The sequence below is a fragment of the Erinaceus europaeus genome, chromosome 3 (assembly GCF_950295315.1).
Source record: "Erinaceus europaeus chromosome 3, mEriEur2.1, whole genome shotgun sequence".
Taxonomy (NCBI): domain Eukaryota; kingdom Metazoa; phylum Chordata; class Mammalia; order Eulipotyphla; family Erinaceidae; genus Erinaceus; species Erinaceus europaeus.
In genome coordinates, this window is record NC_080164.1 from 103402310 (window position 1) to 103419383 (window position 17074).

The 17074-nt window shown below is 39.7% G+C and overlaps 1 protein-coding gene across 4 annotated transcripts in view; it reads right to left on the minus strand.

The window, feature by feature from the left end:
- CTNNA2 (catenin alpha 2) overlaps positions 1-17074 on the minus strand; it is a 1425261-nt gene that overhangs the window by 1145673 nt on the left and 262514 nt on the right. The window lies entirely within an intron of this gene.

A 17074-nucleotide genomic window follows, 5' to 3' on the forward strand; every position in this document is an offset into this window, starting at 1 on the left:
AAAGTTTTTATAATAATTACCATCAGATCCCTGTAGGAAAATAAATTATATCTAGTTTATAAAACTGAAAAGAATATGCTGATGTGACATTGAACTGCAGATCTAAGGCTACTTTCAGTTCAATTATGTAAAACAATTTTAAGAAAAAAATGAAAATGATTGTCATATTCTTTTATTTCTATTATTTGTTCCAAAGATATATCAGCCCGATGCAGTAAAGTTGAACCTTTAAATTTCTGCAGTGCTAAGTACACAGATGGGACAGTATCTTAGTGTGACATTCTTTTTTCTTTTTTGCCTCCAGGGTTATTGCTGGAGCTCAGTGCCTGCACTACGAATCTACTGCTCCTAGCAGCCATTTATTTATTTATTTATTTATTTATTTATTTATTTATTTATGTTGTTGTTGTTGCTGGACAGAACAAAGAGAAATTGAGAGAAAAGGAGGAGACAGAGGGAAAGAGAAAGACATCTGCAGACCAGCTTCATTGCTTGCAAAGTTGCCCTCCTGTAGGTAGGGAGCCAGGGCCTCAAACCAAGGTCCTTGAAACAGTCCTTGTGCTTTGCACTATGTACACTTAACCCAGTGTGCTATGGCCCTGTGTGACTTTCTTCTACAAGCATCTTGACAAGAAAGCAAGGAGAGGGGAGTCGGGCGGTAGCTCAGCAGGTTAAGCGCATGTGGCGACAAGCGCAAGGACCAGTGGAAGGATCCTGGTTTGAGCCCCCGGATCCCCACCTGCAGGGGAGTTGCTTCACAGGCGGTGAAGCAGGTCTGCAGGTGTCTGTCTTTCTCTCCCCCTCTCTGCCTTCCCCTCCTCTCTCCATTTCTCTCTGTCCTATCCAATAATGACGACATCTGTTGGTATGCTTTTAAAAACCCCTTCTGTTTCATTTGGTTTAAATCCTCCCTGCTTAACACTGCATTCTATTTACATAACCACTATTAACAAGCACCACACTCCCTCCAGGGCATTAGTGGTTTAGTGGTAAAATTCTCACCTGCTCCACCCCCTCTCCTTTTCACACCCTGATCCTCTCCTTGTCACACCCTGATATTCACCAGTCACTTTTCTCTCCACCCTCTCTACATCACATCCTGTTTACACCCTACTTGGCAAGTATATATAAAGACAGCATTGTTAGTTTAGTAGTTTAGCTTAGCTTGGTATAGATTGCGCTGTGTCCTGCATGAATAAAGAGATACTGCGTACAACCCAGCCATGGGGATAGAGAGACAGAGGGAAACCTGCAGCCCTGATTTACCACTTGTGGGGTAGGGGCCAAGGTCTTGAAACAGGGTACTTGCACACTTTAATGTATGCACTTAAGCAGGTTTACCACTGCCTATTCCCCTCATTATTTTTGTAGTTATTCTTTTTTATTTTTTTAATTATTTATTTAATTATTATTGGAGAGAGACAGAGAAATTGAGGGGGGAAGAGACAGAGAGGGAAAGAGACAGAGAGATACCTGCAGGTGAATTCCCATTTTTGGATGGCTAACTCTAAAGACTTAGTACTGCATGAGGTCAGTGCAGAGGATTAAAGGAAACAAGACAGGAGAGGAGGTTATCCAGATACACATACAAAAGAAGTAAGTGTGTGTGGTTTGCTGGAAAAGTCATGATATATTTCCCTATGTTTTTATGTAGAGATGTGTCATAACTTTTCTGTCAACCGAATAGGTATCTATGTAGATAGACAGTACTTAGGTGTGTCACACATGAACATATATCAGGGAAGAAGAAATCAGGACTAGCTGGGTTAAAAATAGAATAGTAGGGAGTTGGGTGGTAGCACAGTGGGTTAAACGCACATGGTGCCAAGCACAAGGACTGGTGTCAGGATACTGGTTTGAGCCCCCGGCTCCCCACTGGCAGGGGAGTCATTTCACAAGCCGTGAAGCAGGTCTGCAGGTGTCTATCTTTCTCTCCCCCTCTCTGTCTTCCTCTCCTCTCTCCATTTCTCTCTGTCCTATCCAACAATGATGGCATCAATTACAATAACAATAAAAAAATAGAATAGTAAAGCTTTCAAGGCAGGTGGTGGGAATTGTGTGGAATTGTACTAAATTAACTCAGGCAAATTAGTCAGCCATTTTCCAGGGATGGGTGGGGCCCTCAGGTGACTTCTATCAAGTTTTCCTCAAGAATGAGAGTATCTGTTTTTCATGCAAACTTTCACTTGGAAGTCTCAAAGATTCATTGAGGATTCTGTTTCCCATATATTCTGGAGACCAAAATAAGATGACACTATAACCCTGAAAAGAATTTTTTATAAAGTATTTGTTCTATAAATACATCTTCAAAGAGTTGTCAAAAAAAAAAAAAGACTATCTTCTATGAATTTGTTCAGTGCTTTCAAATCTGCTTTCATTTCTAGATATGTAAGTGTCTGTCTCTCGGATTCAATTTGTGATACAAAGTTCTGAATCATCTTTGAAGTTTCACTTTTTTGAGGTCTCATACTACTTTCCTTATTCACTTGATATTCTTTCAAACATAATTTCCATAAAAAGGTTCCCTGGTGATTAAAATCACTTGCTTCTTTGTTAACTAGAATCTATTTTGCCTCAGTATTTCATATTCTATTAAGCATTTTGTGTTACAAACATTCTAAATTTTGAGATGAAATTCTAAAATGCTGTGAGTGGGCAGTGGTTCACCCAGTTGCATGCACACACTACAGTGCACAAGGGGTCAGTTTCAAGCCCCCACTCCAAATCTGCAGGGGAAGAGGCTTCACAAGTGGTGAAGCAGTGCTGCAGGTGTTTCTCTCTCTCCATTCTATGTCTCCCTTCCTCCCAGTTTCTCTGTCCTTATCAAATTAAATAAACATTTAAAAAATTAAATGTCTTGCTATATTACTAGGAGGTTCTGATAGATTTGTCATAACAACAAAAAAAATGATTGGAAAAAAAATCCTACAACTGCCCGAGAAGACTTAACAAGTATGAACTGGACAGTAAGTTCAATATACCTTATACATCAGGAGTTTGGGGAACACATGGAAAACATGTCTTCCCTATAAATTTTCAGGAAATGCTCATCTTGCAGACCATGAAGACAAGTTATTTCGCAGGGGGAAATATATATATCTCCAAGTTGATATATATCAGGCAATATTATATATTTAAAAACAAAGGATAGATATTAATATCAATGAGAAGGATGCAGAAGTCTTTCATAAAAATTATTGTAAATATAAACAATGCTGGGGAGTCAGGCAGTAGCACAGCGGGTTAAGCGCACGTGGCACAAAGCACAAGGACCAGCTTAAGGATCCCAGTTCAAGTCCCCGGCTCCCCACCTGCAGAGGAGTCGCTTCACAGGTGGTGAAGCAGGTCTGCAGGTGTCTATCTTTCTGTCCCCCTCTCTGTCTTGCTTCTTCTGCTCTCCATTTCTCTCTGTCCTATTCAACAACAACGACATCAACAATAACTACAATAAAACAACAAGGGCAACAAAAGGGAATAAATAAATATATTTTTAAAAGTCTAAAAAATATATATATAAAGAATGTTTCATTTAATGACATCCGCAACAGAAAACAATGAAATCCTAAAGTATCTATCAGAACCTCCCAATAGAATAGCAAGGCTCAAAACAAAACTGAGATTGTCTTGGTTTACTTTATTGATAAGAAATGTAAGTGGAAAACTAAATATTTTTTCTAATATCAGATATTAGAAATAAAATATTCACAGCCTGCAGAGACATATTAGAATCATGAATTGTTCAACATTGCACAAAATTGAGACCCCCCAAATCTGGTAACATCACCTTACTTAAACTTCCCAGGCTTAATTAAAATGCAGTTCCCCACACAGAGTAGTTCAGTTATAAGAGATGAAGTATTGCCATTTGCAACAACCTTTTGTGGATCAAGATGGGGGTCACAGTAAGCAAATATCAGACCACTATTGATTGATCTCACACATGTGGAATATCAAGAAGCAAAGAAAGGCCAACAGTCAAACCATAATAAAGTGTAACAGTGCAGAACTGAGGTTATCAAAATGAAATGGGTGGGGCAGGACAAAAGGATGAAGAGGAGCTAATGAAGTGTGGTAGAGGGATATTAACATTTTTGGTGGGAGGGGGCATTGTGCAGAGTGAGCCTGTAGTTTCAAAACAGTGTTATAAACCATTATAGACCTCACCAATGTGTCCTGGACCCTAGCACCTCCAGAGCTCTGATCCACTAGCGAAAGATAAAAATAGGCTGAGGGTATGGATCAAACTGCCAACACTAATGCTCAACGAAGAAGCAATTACAGAATTCAGAACTCCTACCTTATGCTCCTTAAAAACAACCTTGATCCATATTTCCAGAGGGGGTGAAGTGGTAGGATGTAGAGGGCTTTGAACTCCAGCTCCATCGGCACCCAAAGAGAGAGAGAAGGAAAATGAGAGGGACATATGGAGGTAGTGCTGTTATCATGAGTGGTTTAGAGGGGGAAAATAGGATTGGATCAGGGAAAAAAAGGGAGGGTATTATGTACAAATATAGACAGATAGGTGTAGAAATGATGGTTGGTACATGTCTACAACCCTAGGGGAAGGAACCATGGTAGATGGCAGTGGGGAGCATGAAGATTCAGAATTCTGGTGGTGGGAATGGTATAGATTTGAACTCCTATTGACATATAATTTTGTAAAATTAATTAATTAATTTTAAAAAGAATTTTATTCTATATTCATAGATGAGGAGAAATGATATGGAAGATGACCAGAGGGCTTTCCAACTCTATCAGGACTCAGAAAGAGAAGGGGGAAAAGGGAGGGGTATTTGGATGTAGGAACTGGTGTGTAGGTGTGACTTGGAAAGGAAGGGCCTATATATGTTGAAAAAAAAGGCCAAATATATATATATAGAGACAGATGGTTGTAGAAATAATAGTTAATTAATATCTGCAACCTTAGGAGAACTTCTATAGTTCTGGAGATTGAGGATCCAGAACTCTGGTGGTGGAAATGATGTGAAGTTTTCCCCCCTGTTATCTTGTAGTTTTGTAAATCAATATTAAATCATTAATACATTTTTAAAAAGTTAATGTTATACATTTGGATGAATTCAGGGTTTAGGAAGTGGGCACTTGGTTGAGCATACAAATTGCCCTGTACATTGGCCCAGATACAAGTTCCACCTGCAGGGAGGAGGCTTCAGAAGTGGTAAAGCAGGGTTTGCAGTTCCCTCTCTCTCTCTCTATCTCCATCTCATTTTTCTCTCTCAATTTCTCTCTTTCCTAGGAAATGAAATAATAAGTGAATAAATAAATCTTTAAAAAATTGAATGAAGTTGGGAGTCGGGGTGTAATGCAGTTGGTTAAGTGCAGGTGGCACAATTCACAAGGACAGGCTTAAGGATCCTGGTTGGAGCCCCTGACTCCCCCCCTGCAGGGGAGTCACTTCACAAGCTGTGAAGCAGGTCTGCAGGTGTCTGTCTTTCTCTCCCCATCTGTCTTCCCCTCCCCTCTACATTTCTCTCTGTCCTATCCAACAACGACAATCACAATAATAACAACAACAAAAAAAAAACTGAATGAAGTCTATGAGAGTCACTTTATAAAATTTAGATCAATTGTCCAAGGCCTTAAAAGCACAAGCTCTTGAGTCAAGTACTGCTGTGAACCTTGACCCTAAGACTGTCTGTGTGACCATATACAAGTTATAATGGGCAATGAGCTTTCCCTGGTGTTTATTATGATGACACAGTAAGAGAGCAGACAATTACTTTATCCACTTTTTATTGGGATAATCCTGTACTTGTCTTAGGAGTATGGGTTAACATCTCTTTCATTTCCTATTTCCACATATTGCCTACCACTAAAGCACCAACATAAATGGAGACTTTAGTAAAGTGATTGATCTACATAAAGTTCTCAGTAAATGTTACCTAACATTATAGACATTGCATTGTATTACATTTATATTTTCCCTTGTTTCTTCGTTCCTGGAAAGAAGAATATTAAAGAATATTAAATTATTAGGGCCCAGGTGGTGTCACACTTGATTGAGCACATGTTACAATGAGCAAGAACCAGTGTTCAAGTCCCCGGTCCCCACCTGCAGAGGGGAAGCTTCACAAGCAGTGAAGCAAGACTGCAGGTGTCTCTCTGTCTTTCTCCTTCTCTCTCCCCCTTTACTCTCAACTTCACTACATCTTGTCAAGTTAAATACATTTTTTAAAGTTTTTTTATATTAAATTTTGAAAAATTCTGGTCCACTTAAAGATATTATGTTTAATTTGAGCAAATTACCCTTATCATTCTTGATCATATACTGGGAGAACTTCATCAACTACAATGAAAAAGGCCTAAAATAAAAACCCAAAACCCTGTCTTATTTGTGTACTGAACTTATCACTATTTTTCCTAGATTACTGTTTCAAATAAAATTAAGCAAAGTGACATTTTTTGCAATGTTACTATGAAGATAAATTTATTTATTTATTTATTTTTCCTATTTTTTATTGGGGAATTAATGTTTTACACTCAACAGTAAGTACAATGGTTTGTACATGCATAACATTCCCCAGTTTCCCATATAAAAATACAACCCCCACTAGGTCCTCTGAATCCTTCTTGGACCTGTATTTTCCCCACCCACCCACCCCAGAGTCTTTTACTTTGGTGCAATACACCAATTCCATTTCAGGTTCTACTTGTGTTTTCTATTCTGATCTTGTTTTTCAACTTTGGCCTGAGAATGAGATCATCCCATATTCATCCTTCTGTTTCTGACTTATTTCACTTAACATGAATTTTCAAGGTCCATCCAAGATCGGCTGAAAATGGGGAAGTCACCATTTTTTTTACAGCTGAGGAGTATTCCATTGTGTATATATACCACAACTTGCTCAAACACTCATCTGTTGTTGGACACCTGGGTTGCTTCTAGGTTTTGGCTATTACAAATTATGCTGCCAAGAACATGTGTGTACACAGATCTTTTTGGATGGATGTGTTGGGTTCCTTAGGATATATCCCCAGGAGAGGAATTGTAGGATCATAGGGTAGGTCCATTTCTAGCCTTCTGAGAGTTCTCTAGACTGTTCTCCACAGAGGTTGGACCAATTTACATCCCCACCAGCAGTGTAGGAGGGTTCCTTTAACACCACAACCTCTCCAGCATTTGCTGCTGTTACCTTTTCTGATGTATGACATTCTCACAGGAGTGAAATGGTATCTCGTTGTTGTCTTTATTTGGATTTCTCTGACAATCAGAGACTTGAAGCATTTTTTCATGTGTTTCTCGGCCTTTAGGATCTCTTCTGTGGTGAATATTCTGTCCATGTCCTCCCACCATTTTTGGATGGGGTTATTAGTTTTCTTGTTGTTGAGTTTGGCAAACTCTTTATATATGTTGGTTATTAAACTCTTGTCTGATGTATGGCATGTAAAGATCTTCTCCCATTCTGTGAGGGGTCTCTTGATTTGGGTAGTGGTTTCTTTTGCTGTGAAGAAGTTTTTTAATTTGATGTAGTCCCATAGGTTTATACTTGCCTTAGTCTTCTTTGTAATTGGATTCATTTCATTGAATATGTCTTTAAAATGTATGCAGAAAAGAGTTCTACCAATATTTTCTTCTAAGTATCTGATAGTTTGTGGTCTAACATCCAAGTTCTTGATCTGCTTGGAATTTACTTTTCTATTTGGTGAAATACAATGGTTCAGTTTCATTCTTCTGCATGTTTCAACCCATTGTTTCCAACACCATTTGTTGAAGAGACTCTGGTTTCCCCATTTAATAGTCTGGGCACCTTTGTCAAAGATTAGATGTCCATAGGTGTGGGGGCTCTATTCTGGGCTCTCAATTCTATTCCACTGGTCAGTGTGTCTATTCATGTACCAGTATTGTAATTCTTTCATTTAGCAAGATATATTTTTGTTTTCATCAGATTAATTCACTGTCAATTCTGAGAATATATCCTATTGTTCTGTGTTCTCTTCTCGTATAGATAATTTATTAAGAAAGGTTTTCTCAATAATCTTCAAGGATTTCTCAACATTTCTTTTTAGAAGAAGCACTGAAATACTTTTTGTACCAGATTATCTTTTCAGGTTTTCAGGGAGGTTTCTATAGTGAATAACCTTGAAAATAGAGGTGGTGTTTCACTCTGTGATAAAGGAAAGGTTAGTTTGTATCCTTGGAAGTTGGAAATAATGTCTTCTTTTATCACCAAGGACAGACATATTTGCTCTGCCTAGAAGACTGAAGTTTCTTAGGCTCAGCGTTTTCCTGCTACAGTTCACAGTGGATGCCTGACATTTATGTTTATCTCTGTGAGACTGTTGCCTTAGGAGAACGTGGCAGGCTCCCTTTTCAGCTGTCAAGGAATGTCACAAACATTTCAAGACTCTTTGAATACCTACTATTTTAATTTAACAATTTAATATTCTTTTAAAATTATTATATTTATTTATTGGATAAAGACAGTCTAAAATTGAGAGAGACAAGGGAGATAGAGGAGAGAGACATAGAGACCCCTGCAACACTGCTTCCCCACTCAAGAAGCTTTCCCTCTGAAGGTGAAGACCAAGGGCTTGAATCTGGGTCTTTGTGCATGGGAACAGGTACATTTAATCAGGTGTGCCACTGCTTGGCCTCAGCCCAATGGACTTCTATGAAGTACTATCAAGTGCAGTATCAAATGATTATAATTTTTGTCCAAGTGTATTATTATGTGGAAAACTGGGAAATGTTATGCATGTACAAACTACTGTATTTACTGTCCACTATAAAACATTAATCCCACAATAAATAAATTTTAAAAAGGTGCAATGTGTTAGTTATTACACTTATGGTAACCACAACACAAAACTAAGAACAGAGAGCAACTGAAAGTAAATGTAAAATTAGAGAGGAAATCACCATAGAAACCAACTCACAGAAAATGACAGACAGAAGCAAATGGGAAAATAAACAGCTAAAAAAATTTAAAAATGAAAAGCATAATGGATGTGAGTAAACAATATTTATCAATAAAAAAGTAAGAATAAATTATCCAAAAGTTATTAATGACTTTATTAGTCACCAAAGAACTGTTTGCAGTTATCTCAGTCACAATTTCTGGTTTCTTTGAGAATATTAATTACTCCTCCTCTCTGGAGTTTTCTCCCTTAATTTTCACCCTCAATTTTTTTTTTCTCCTTCAGTTGTCGTCCTCTATATCAATCTGCTTTGTAGTTTTCTTGGCAGCACTGACCCTTTTTTGACTGATTCATTTTCTGCAGGATTCAATTTTTGTCTGTGCTACAGACATGCACATCTACTGTTATGCTTTAATTTCAGACACCATTCATGCTCTAACAGTCTGAGAATCTTATCTGAGATTCTCTTTCTCGCTCCCTCTCTTTTTAAAAAAAAAATGTTTTGCCTCTGGGGTTATTGCTGGGATTCAGTGCTTGCACTAGGAGTCATGCCTGGTGGTGATTTTTTTTCTCTCCATTTTATTAAATAGGACAGAGAGAAATTGGAGGAGGGGGAGATAGAGAGAGAGAGAAACACCTGCAGGCCTATTTCACCACTTATGAACTGACCCTCACTGCAGGTGGGGAGCCTGAGGCTGGAACAGGGATCTTCATATGGGTTCCTGGACTTAGTACTATGTGTGCTTAACCAGGTGCACCACTGCCCAATCCCCTGAGATTCTCCTTTGTATTCTGTGATATAGAAGCAACTTGGGGGGAGGAGGCAGTGAAACACTGGGTTAAGTGCACATAGTAGTAAGCACAAGGGTCCATACAAGGACCCAGGTTTGAGCCACTCCCCTCCTCACAACCTGCAGGGGAAATGCTTCATGAGTGGTGTAGCAGGTCTGCAAGTGTCAGTCTGTCTCGCCCCCTCCACTCTCAATTTTTCTCTGTCCTATCCAATAAAGTGGAAAACAAAAAAAATGAATTTTTCCAGATGTATATATCATTCCCTCAGGTGGGACTTTCAGGGGCCTACTTTCTTTTCATTATCTGTTCTCCATAAAAGGTCTACTTTTCCACTGGCGTCTAATCTCCTCCTCATACAGGCTGCCTATCTGCTTGTATATTCCAAATTTCTTAGGAGCTTCAGAACCATACATTTTTGGGCAACTCAACCTGGATGCCCAGGAAGTGTGTTCAGTGTACCACAGCCACATATTAAAACGCCACTTACTCTGATGTCCTATCTTGTCTCACAATCACAATCTTAGTACGTGGTCCCAAAATTCACAAAGTTGCCCAGAAGAGAAACCAATATTTCCCAATTTCCCTTTCTGTGCACTTGCACTTAACACATGCTCTCTAATCTGCTGTAAATAGGTACAACCTCTGCCTTAGCACAGAGGTAGAGACACAAGCTTTGCCTCATTTGCCTAGACTGCTTAGTAGACTCCTCAATGCTTGTCTCCTTTTCCTTTGCCTGGCCCCACCCTTTATTCTGTTGCAACAAAGGTTCTTTTAATAAGCAAATTGTGTGCCATATAGCCCAAGGTCTGTGAGTCTTACAAGTCTCCAAATCCAAGAAGCTCCTAGATCTAAGGCCCCAGTGTTCTTCCTTCTTGATTTGATCTTTTGTTTTTGCTGCTGTTCTCTCTCCAGCATTTTAAAATCTGACACACCCATTACTCCCTGACACTTTGTGCCTTCTCAAATTTCTTGGCATTTTCAAATATTGTTTTTCCTTTGAAAGACTAGCACAGTTACAGAACTGTAAAACTTCATTCATGAAGGCTTATCCCAGGGTTGGCTCCTCTCTGAACATTTTCTGACTAGAAACACTCTATCAATTTTTGCTGTGCTGTGGATCCTTACACCCATCCTTGTGTTTTGCGCCACCTGCGCTTAACCTGATGTGCTACTGCCTGACTCCCGGGATGCTACATAATTTCAAGATTGTGCATGTAGGGTTACCAAGTATAAAATCCTCAAAAGCCCTGAAAACTGTGACCAAAATATAGCGATTGAGATATAGTTAAAGATGGGGTTTCTTGTAAAGGTGGGTTTAAGAGTGACTGCTATCAGAACCCAGTACAGATTTCACTCTTGTTAACTGGACAGAGCAAAAAAAAGGTTTTTAGACTAGAAATGCATAGCAAACTATTCCCTGCAGTTGGCTGAGTCACAAAGGTCACAGGACTAAATCTAATTAACTAGAAAGTTCTGTGAGCCTGAGATTCTGTCCCTAGCTTCTGGCTGGCACAGTTTAGCGTCCCTTGCAACCAAGCAATTTCCCTAAGCTACTGTTTCTCTCCTCAGCATACAAAGGACTTCTGTCAGCATGCACAGAGGGATAAAAAATGTCAAGATTAATTCTAAAGATTCAAGAGAAAACTCTAGTTGACAGCCGCCTTGAAACAGAACATTATTGAGTACAATAGTAGAGAATTAGGGGAATTAAGTAACAAAAAGGGCTGGAGGTAAACTGGCAGAAATGAGAGGGGGTTGGGGGTAGGGGCAACCCTTATCTTGTGAAAACCAAAAAAGGAAGAACTTAGTGAAATTACGAAAGATATGATTTGGGTTAATTAATAGTTTTGGTGGGGCAAAATCTGGTTTGCAAAATTTAAGAATTTATTATCAAAGATCACAACCTATTCCTTCCTTTCCTTGTAAAAAACATATATATTAGTTTTCAAGCTAGGCCCCAGACTGGTGTTCAGTTGCATTTAGTGGTTTAACAGCTGTTTTATTTTGCCCCAGAGACAGTTGCATTTCATTACTGGGCAGCGACTCTTATGTAGAGAGTGAGTCATTAAGTACTTGAGCATGTTGCCCAATAAATAAGATGCCAGTATAGCTGCATGGCAACTGTGGGGGAAGAAATGTTCTCCACCATGCAGTTACAGAGACAAAAACACCACATCTCAGACCTGAAAGGATATTTAGAGGAAGACAGAGCAAAATAGGTGCTAAGTTCTTTTTAACACCTTACTTTTAGATGCCGCTTCTAAATTTTCATTTTGCATATAAAACTGATCACATTTAAAATTTTTTTTCCTTTTGTTGCTCTTATTGTTTTTTATTGTTGTTGTAATTATTATTGTTGTTGTTGATGTCATCATTGTTAGGACAGAGAGAAAATGGAGAGAGGAAAGGAAGACAGAGAGGGGGAGAGAAAGATAGACACCTGCGGACCTGCCTCACCTCCTGTGAAGTGACTCTCCTGCAGGTGGGGAGCTGGAGGCTCGAACCAGGATCCTTATGCCAGTCCTTGAGCTTTGCGCCATGTGCACTTAACCCATTGTGCTACCACCCAACTCCCTTGTTTTTCACATTTAAAGACTATTTTTATTACTATTTTCTTTTTTTTTTATTTTTTATTTATTACTATTTTCTTAATTTTTTTTTGTTTCTAATTATAATGGTTTACAAGATTAGAAGACTGCAGGGTAAAATTCCACAACCTACTCACCACCAAAGTTTGGTGTCTCAGCACACTGACCTCCCACCTCCCAAAGACAACCACCATAGTTTTCACAAGTCTTAGAAGCAGTTTGCCTGCTTTTTGTTTTTTCCTCGCAAGTAACAAGAAGCAGCAGCTTGGAGCCCTGAAGTTTTGATTGAGATCCTACAAGTTCCTCAGATATAGAATATAAAGCCAAGAAAAGAAGTCAAGTGAAGGATCTAATGGACTCCAATTTGGATTCCATGGTTGTTTGGGGTGGGGGGCTTTCAACATTTCACAGTGAGCCTTCTCTATTTACAGCATTATCCTAGATATTCAAGAGTAAGATAAAAATACAGTGTGGGGGCTGGGCGGTAGCACAGTGGGTTAAGTGCACAAGGCAAGCAGGGTAAGGGCCACTGAAAGGATCCGGTTGGAGCCCCAGGCTCCGCACCTGCAGGGTTGTTTCACAAGCGGCGAAGGTTTGCAGATGTGTCTTTCTCTCTACCCTCTGTCTTCCCCTCTTCTCTCGATTTCTCCCTGTCCTATCTAATAATAACAACAATAATAACAATGATAAACAGCAAGGGCAACAAAAGGGGGAAAAAAAGGCTTCCAGGTGCAGTGGATTTGTAGTGAAGGCACGGAGCCCGAGATGAAAACCCTAGAGGCAATAATATAATAATAATAATAGAAAATATAAGTGTATAAAGAAATGACCAGAACATGGTATCTGACTATCAAGGTGCTAATAATCTAGTGGTAGAAGCCTAAGGTCTCAATGCAGAGGCAGTGTAAGGACAATGAGATTTAGAACTGACCCTAGATGCTGCTGACCTTGGGAAATTTTACCCTCTCCCCCCCTTTATTAGGAAGATTGTTTGCACTCAACAGTAAATACAGTAGTTGGTACATGTCTAACATTTCTCAGTTTTCCAAATAACACTCTAACCTCCAATTTAGGTCCTCCACCACCATCATGTTCCAGGACGTGCACAATCCCCCTAACCCAGAATCCTTTACTTTGGTGAAATGCACCAATACATCCAAGCACTACTTTGTGTTTGCCCTTCTGTTCTTACTTTTCAACTTCTGTCTATGAGTGAGATCATCCCATATTCATTCTTCTCTTCCTGGCTTATCTCACTCAGCATGATCCCTTCATGCTCCATCCAAGATGTCTGAGTTTGTGAGTGCTCAGTAGCCACTAGGCTGCCTTGGCTGGGTGTCAGCCCTGACAGGCAGGATTGCTCACACTGCACACATCGGGGATCATAATATTCCGGGCTATAAGTAGGGAAAATGTAATTCCCCAGGGACAGGGGGTGGCAGCATAGTTAAGCTCACACATTACAGTGCACAAGGTCCACCTTCAAGTCTCTGGTCTCCACCTGCAGAGGGAAAACTGTGCGAGTGATAAAGCAGGGGTGCCAGGTGTCTCTGTGGTGTCTCTGCCAGGTGTTTCTCTCCATTTCTATCTCCCCTGTTTCTCTCTGTCTCTGTCCAATAATAAATAACAAAATTTACAAGAGAGAGAGAGAAAGAAAAAAAAGTAACCCCTTCCAGAGGGTCTGGACTTGCTTGAGGGCACATGTTGCAAAGTGTGGAAACCTGGTTTCAAGCAGGGAAGATGTTCCTGTTTCTGACTTCCCCTGAGGTGTCTCTGTGGGTGGTTTAAAACACTATATCTATAAGGTAGATTCACTCCTTTCCTAAACTAGTTTGGGTTGGTTTCCATCATTTGTACTCAAAAATGTCTTAGCTCACACCGATCATTGCATTTGTATACAAACACATGAAAATACAAAATTATGCATCTATACCATCATCTATATGATCATTAGTTTATGTAATTTTCATTCTGATGGTATATTGTCAGTGACTTTATGGCTGCTTACACATGACTGAATGCCTTTCAAAATGTTCTTTTGACTTATATTCTGAAAGCAAATAGACTTGGAAGGTTTATGAGAAAGAAAATTGTAAGTAAGTAATAAATCCACCTAATCTCACAGTGAAATAAAGCTCTAAAATTGGGCTTAGTTTATAGCCAATCAAAAATTCTGCATTTAGGTTTGTATACAGTACTTATCTTTTTTAAAAGTGTCTTTATTGGGAGTTAGGTGGTAGCACAGCAGGTTAAGTGCACATGGCACAAAACACAAGGACGGGTATAAGGATACCTGTTCGAGCCCCCTCCCCCCACCTGCAGAGTAACTTCACAAGCTGTGAAGCAGGTCTGCAGGTGTCTGTCTTTCTCTCCCCCCCACCCCGTCTTCCTCTCCTATCTCCATTTCTCTCTGCCCTATCCAACAACAACATCAATAATAACTACAACAATAAAGAAAACAAGGGCAACAAAAGGGAATAAATAATTTTTTTAAAAGATTAAAAAAGATAGAGAAAAGTGTCCTTATTTACTTATTGAATAGAGACAGCCAGAAATTGAGAGGGAAGGGGGAGAGGGAGGGAGGGAGAGAGGGAGAGAGGGAGAGAGCTAGCGAGGGAGAGAGAGAGAGAGAAAGAGAGAGAGAGAGAGAGAGAGAGAGAGAGAGACCGAGACCTGCAGCCCTACTTCACCATTCACAAAGCGTTCCCCCTACAGATGATGAAGACCTGGACTCAAAACCCCAGTCCCTGCACACTATAGCATGTGTATTCAACCAGATGCATCACCACCAGACCCCTATGGCATGTTTTTTCATTCTAATATTAGCAATAATCTAGTATCAGTGTGATGTAGTGCTATAGTTAGGTATGTGTAAATAAGCAAGCATTCCCTTTCTTCTCAATAGAAAGATAAAAATGTGTAAGCATCAAAACTTTATTTGCCAAAACAGTTCTGCAACCCACTGGTAACTGGGTCATAGAGCCTTCCCTTACCTCCTCTGTTGGGAGCATTCCTTATGCACATGGCTACCTAGGCAAACACTTCTTTTCAAACCTCCACTGAAATTACTGCATTCCTGTAATTAGGTTCCAGACAATAGAATGTGTGTGCACTTAATACTGCTAGATCTGTATTCCCATGGCCACTGAGAACACTAACTGAAAAAGATGGCTAAAAACCAAAACAGACAACTAAGCAAACACGTCCAGTATGTTAGAACCAGACAAGCAGACTAGCTCAGCTGAATCATGCATCTGCTTTGTCTACCTCCCACTCAGGTTAGAGTACAGGAACCAGTGGGATGAAAAAGCTTCAGAGATCTAGTGTCTCTCCCTGTCTCTCTCTCTCTCTTTGACACAGTCTGGAGTGCTAAAACTCCTATGACAACAGCAATACACACACACACACACACACACACGCGCACACACACACACATCCATATCCACATGGAAGTGGTATTAAGCTAATATAAGTCTCATTCTGAGGATGGCAGAGCAGCCACAGCTGATTTGAGCTACTCACAGTTGTCTGGACTGTTGCCCAGGAGAGAAATTAGCACTTTTCGTTATCATATTTAGGACACTGGATTTGTAAATCACCTTTCTTTGAGGAAGACTCTAGAACTCTAGTCACTTTGCAGAAGAGGAGAGTTAGCTTGATGGGCTACTTTGCTTCATAAATTTCACAATGAGATCTACAGAACTTTAGACCCTAATCTACTGGATGTCAAATGTTACAATTATGGAATATAGCTAGCATCAGATTATTGGGTACATAAAACTAATTATTATTGCTTGAGGATGTTAACTGTTCATTCTTATGGAACATGTTTGAAATCAGCCAAGATCTATTCAAACTTACTTTCACAGACATGTCCTGCATCATACACTGCCCCCCCCCACCCCTGTGTAATTTTCAAGCCAGTAGCTAAGCAGCACTTACCTATCAGCTTTCATTACTGTTTAGAACCTCTGGGTTGTTTGCACTGATCACCTTACAAAGAATGAAAGGAATCTCAGGCAAAGTGAGAGACTGAAGCTAATCTTAGTGGTGAAGCATTTGCCTTCATTTGTCCTTCACCACTTGAGGGAATAGACACTCAATTCTCAGTGTGTAAATGGAGAACTGGGGTGAGAAAAGCAGGCTCAGTTTCAGTAGATTCAGAGAGTGATCATCAACTGAGCTTTGTGTGTATGTGTGTGAGGGAGTCATGTGTTTAAATGTAAAAAATGGAATGCATCCGTATGAATTTAATCCCCACCTGTGGGGGGGGGTGCTTCACAAGTGGTGAATTAGACCTGGGGGTGTCTCTCTCTCTCCCTCTCCCCTCTTCTCTCTCAATTTCTCTCTTCCTATCCAATGAAATGAAAAATGGCTTCCAGGAGGAGTGGATTCATAGTGTTTGCACCAAGCCCCAGTGATAACCCTAGAGGGGAAAAAAAGAAAGAAAGAAAGAAAGAAAGAAAGAAAGAAAGAAAGAAAGAAAGAAAGAAAGAAAGAAGGAAGGAAGGAAGGAAGGAAGGAATTGTTTGGTATTTGCCAAAAGGAGCAGCAAGCTCATGTCTACACAAAAGTCTTCACACAGATATTTTCAATACCTATATCATACCTGCCCCCAAACTGGAAAAAATATCAAATTTGCTTTGCTAAGATCGTAATCCTGAGCTTCTAGGGAAAAGTTACCTGAGTCACTGGCTTCTTTCTGTGTCTGCTGAGCTTCTCAGTCACTTCAAAACCTGATTTGTGCTCAACTGGATTTTTGACCTCCTATGTTCAATTAATAGAGCTCAATATGTTGTCATGGAAATGGAACTATA